We start from the raw sequence: 4939 nt of genomic DNA on the forward strand, positions 1-4939 counted from the left end.
TCCTACAATTTCACCCTTAACTATTTTAAATGATGAGAACAGCAAGCTGCTCAGAAAGGATGTGCAGGCTTTTTATGTGCTCATAAGACTGACTGAATAGCAAAACTAATTTGGCAACACAAATCATCATGTACTCAGAACTTATTCATGAACTCCTTGGCAGGATTCAAAGCTCCTTTTGACACACTCCAAGACTGTTTAGAGGAGAACATATTCTAGTCCAGACTATTTTCTTTTCTCCTCCTTCCCACTTCCTCTACAAAGCCAGAATGACTTCTCTTACGACAGATGTTGACTCCTGGTACTGCGATTGCAGTCGCCACACTTCAGCACACTAAAAATGAGCCCAGAATTTCCTATTCAGCTCTTGAGATAACGCACTGTTTCCATAGAAGACATGTGGAAGAACTTCAGGTTTATACCCTAGGTGATGCTGTGAGGCTTTGGTGGTAAATGGCTGCAAAATGTCCTGAGATCCCAAAGTAAGTGCGCAACATTGGTGTTCTACAGCACCTCAGAGCTCTCAAGTTCCAGACTGGAGCGATTCATCAGTGCTCTAGATGACTCCCCTTCAAACAAACAATTTGCAAATAGAAGTGGCATACTGTTCTACACACTGGGCTGCACATTGGTGGGATGCTGGTCCTCTGCACAGCACCAAGCCTTTCTGTGCATGCCCAGTCATTCCAGGATCCACTCTTCTGCACAGACTTGCTTGTTTCACTCAAGTGTGAGCTCGTACTGCCACCCGTGATCTTGGATCTGTGGCCATGACATGGATCATTACACACTTCCTGTGATGATTTGTTTATTGCTACACAGTAACACAGATGAACACAATGAATTTCAGTCACTGGACTACCCTTTCCTTCCCTCCTTCCCCAAATGCAAAGTACAAATCCACTTAAAAAGCAGAGATCTTTCTACTTGTAACTGAAACTTTTATCTGCATAAGAGGATAAATTCATTAGCTTAAGCTGTGTGATTGTAACAGCTCATTAGCAAGAGTTGTGCCTTTCAGAATGAACGGCCTCCAGCCCTGCATAGAAACTGTCAAAGTTAAGGATAAAAGTATGGGACAACTTAACCACCTTGGAATGCAATTTCTTATTTTTAACTATGCAGACCACAGGGTTGATGAAAAGATTTTAATGAACAGCCACAGGCCTGACATTCAGATCTTCATTTGTGTCTAATTGCAAGCAGAATATGAAATTGATAAATTGATCTTTCTTGGCAAGAAAAAAATACAAATTTTAATTTATGGTGATTATGCTTTCGGATTAATTTTGACCAATTGCCTGGTTTTGTTTGTTTGTTTGTTTTTATGGCAAAATAAACATTTTGATTTCAGGTTTAACTACTGCAAAATACTGCTGTAAAAATCTTAACATGGCTACTCTGAAACCAATCAGAAACCTGCCTCTTCTAAACAGAAAACGCAGTAATTAGTCTTACTAATTTGTTGAAAGAAATAAATGATACAGTAGAGTTCTCAGCCATTTGTCAGGTCAAGAAAGTTATTATATGGTGCTTTTTCATCTGTGGAATCTCAGAAGGCATGGCCTTGATGAAGCAGGGCATTTGCAGCATTTTATAAAATGTATGAGGGGAGATTGGAACATATTTTTCAATCTTCCCCTGCCAGCCTCCATGGCTTTAGTCAATTTATGCATCATCTGTCAAAGTTCAATACGGGGCACTGGGTCCCAAAATGTACTTTGCAGCATCCATAGCAAATCTTCTTATCTCCGCTTTCACTATCTGAGCAACATATGCATTACAGTGGAATTTGGGATCAGCTTTTAGGGTGAAGGGTGAAACGCTTACTTAGATAACCTACACTATCTTGGCTTCAAGTGTAATGTTCAGGTGTGGATAAATGCTTTTCATTTTCCCCAAAGATAAATGATAAAAGATACAGTTTTATACTAGGATTTATAGACCTCTGTACCCACATACACATGGACATCAAGCATTTGTTTTAAAATGTACATTAAATACAAATATTGCAAAAGCAAGTTTTCAATTATGCATCTCTGAGGAAAATGATGCCATTTGGCAGAGCATGATGGCTCCTGTAAGCCACCAAAGTGTGCCCTTAAATTATCAACGTGCCTTTCTGGCTTCACTGTTCTTACTTAATCCAAACAAAGATCAGTATCTTTCCTTCCCCTCAAAGAAAGGAAACTACACGGTTTTGTGTGTGTAGCAGCACTACAACTTCACAAGAGTTAACAAAACTTTACAAAGGAATTGTGCGTGGGGAGGCTCCAATGCTTTATGCACTTCTTTTCCCAAGTACAGCTTCTACTATAGCAGATTTTTTTGGTTGTTTTCGCAGCTATTCTGTTTCCACACTTGCCGCATTTTTGCTTTGTTCTCCCGTATGTCATTTGAGAACAATGTGCGTGTCATGTGAGGTAAGACGCTATTGGCATGGAAAGGCAAAGTCACAAATGGCAATTATTGTCGCAGGGTGCAACTGAGGAAAAAGATACCTGATTTTTAAGTTCATTCTTTAAAATGTGATCTCTCATTTACAGTGTTACAACGAGTTGTTGCAGAGTATTTCTCCTTCACAAAGCCCAGCTGTACATAAAGTTTTTCTAATTATACAGCTATTTGCAGGTAACAATCTTTATTGGAAAAACAGATTTACCTAGGTTTTGTGCCAGGCAAATACAAGGCTTTTTTTCCTCAGAAAAGTCCTCAAGGTCCAAGTGTTTTAAAATAGGTACGCTTATCTGTCACAAAATAAAAAAATCACTATTCCACTTCCTTATGGCCAAGAGCCACCGGGCCTTTTAGCGTCTACATACACTATTGAGGTTTGGCCTGACAGACTTTCAACAGCACCGAATGCTCACAAACCAAACCCAGCCGCCTCTCCCCGTAGCCCTCCCGCGCCCACCCTCTCTCACGGCGGCCTCAGCCGTTAACGGCACCGCCCCGCGGGGGCCCGCGGCCGGCTGCGCGCCCGCTAGCGCCGCCGTCGCCCCTGTCTCTATCGCAACGCCGGATTGGCTAAGCGGCGTCGGGAAGGTATCCGCTGATTGGTTGTGTCCGGGTGCTGTTGCTATGACTCCGTTGCTAGGGCCTCGGCCGTCTCCAGGCCCTGCAGGATACATGTAATGAATTATGGATGGTTGATTTTCTCAAAGAGGCCTGATCTGTAATGCAGATGAGCTGCAAGGCCCTCCTTTTCTTCTGGGTTCTTAAAAAAAAAAAAAAAAAGTAAAAAAAAAAATTTGAGTTTTTAAATCAGAATCTGGCATTTGCGTGGCTGTCCCCAGTCACAGCGGTAACTCCTGAATACTGATGTTAATTCTTATGCAAAGGCAGGGCCAGAGGTCACTATCTGTTATTTGTTCAGGAAAAGCTTGTAGGATTTTCGCTGAACTCTGTGACCCATTGGGATATTATGTCCTCCCCCCGGCCTTTGGTTCAGAGACAAAATAGGATGCAAACACCAGAAGTGGTATTTTTTAACAGTTGGAGAGGAAATTGTCCCCATGGAGTATGATGGAGTAGGATGAACCCAGCAGCCAAGCCAGCCAGCATGCTGGATTTTCTAGCCTCCTAAAAGGTGCCTTTGCCCAAATATGACCTAAAACTTTCTGTTGGTGCAGTTTGTTCATCTCAGGCCTTCACTAATGGTTGGAATAGCCTTTGACTGAGGAGAGCTCCCCTGTGAGTGCCACATCTATAACATGCCTGCTTTACACAAGTGCGAAACTGGATGTTGTTACTCAGAGATAACTCTCCAGCTGGAACTCCCCACATGAACAAAGCCTCTGATGTTTCATACCTGAACAAACAGGTTGCTACAATTCACTTAATTTCCCTAATCATCTATTAAGAATTACAGTGGATGTTATACTATGGAAATTATATTTTCCTATACCTAATGTAACTAATGAATACTGATGTCAGAAGAGACAACTCTCTTTTGATACAGAGTTTATTTGTTTGTTCTTTATATTGGTGATAAATCATGTCAATCCTTTCTGTGTCGAGCCTCTGGGGACAAATGTCAATTGAAAAATTACTGATTTTAGAGAAAATAATGAGCCTGATCCTTATTTTGAGTCAGATTGTGTAATTTTGGGTGGACTCAGCCAAGCGTGGGCCTTCTCAGTGGAGGTATCTCGGTACCTTGAAGGTTCATGACCAATGTGAGGGACAAGGCAGCCCTGCTAGTCCTCAAAACCCTATTTTTTTCAGACAGCTGCACACTAAGCAGTTTACTCACCAAGGAAATGACCGAGAAATTAGATGAAATTCTACAGATTTTGTATCATGGAATTTATGCTTTTTATGCCTTAAATCCTGACTGGTTCATGGTTCTTCCTCAGGGAGAAGTAAATCACTTAAGCAAGAGCTCTGAGATGAAGATGGCATATATAGACCCTCCTGTGATTCAGAGTAGAATGACATCTTATTTCTAGGATTATTAAACAAAATGTTCTGTTGTGTAAAAACCAATGAGCACTTAAAAAAAATAAATAAATAATTAAGAAAGTCTATGAAACACTGCATACAGGAGGAGAAAACACTTACTGTAAACTCTGGCTGTTAGGCATGTTAGGCAATCCCTAAAAGGTTCATCTGCAATGGCCCTTATGTTTTATTATTTTCTATTATCAAAATGTTTTCTGTTGAATAAAACAGTTAAGGCAAAACTGTACTGCCTATCCCACCCATTCCTGACAGAGCATTCATCAAACTCAATTAGAAAAAAAATCCAGGCTACAGATGTGCTATCAGAGACCAAATGATGCTGAGAAATATCTGAGACGCAGTTTGCAGAAAACACTATATTAACATTTGTGTATATAGATGGTTAATTTTATGTTTTTTGGCTATGTGCAACATACATTAAAATGAAAAATATGTTAGCAGTTTGTACTTGCAGGAAAAGTAACTCATGTTTTTG

At 40.6% G+C, this 4939-nt stretch overlaps 2 long non-coding RNA genes across 2 annotated transcripts; one reads left to right on the plus strand and one right to left on the minus strand.

The window, feature by feature from the left end:
• Window positions 1-693: 693 nt before the first annotated feature.
• LOC133210151 (uncharacterized) lies at window positions 694-3128 on the minus strand. Its single transcript, XR_009724878.1, has 3 exons — window positions 2915-3128; window positions 2663-2747; window positions 694-814 (listed from the first exon to the last, which is right to left on the minus strand). It is a non-coding gene; the product is annotated as an uncharacterized LOC133210151 (long non-coding RNA).
• Window positions 3129-3595: 467 nt separating this feature from the next.
• Window positions 3596-4541, plus strand: LOC133210148 (uncharacterized). The gene is made up of 2 exons (XR_009724877.1): window positions 3596-3823; window positions 4359-4541. It is a non-coding gene; the product is annotated as an uncharacterized LOC133210148 (long non-coding RNA).
• Window positions 4542-4939: the final 398 nt, after the last annotated feature.

This window comes from Neopsephotus bourkii, unplaced genomic scaffold, assembly GCF_033783945.1.
Source record: "Neopsephotus bourkii isolate Nb327-2 ecotype Australia unplaced genomic scaffold, CSIRO-AGI_Nbou_v1 NB_53, whole genome shotgun sequence".
Taxonomy (NCBI): Eukaryota; Metazoa; Chordata; class Aves; order Psittaciformes; family Psittacidae; genus Neopsephotus; species Neopsephotus bourkii.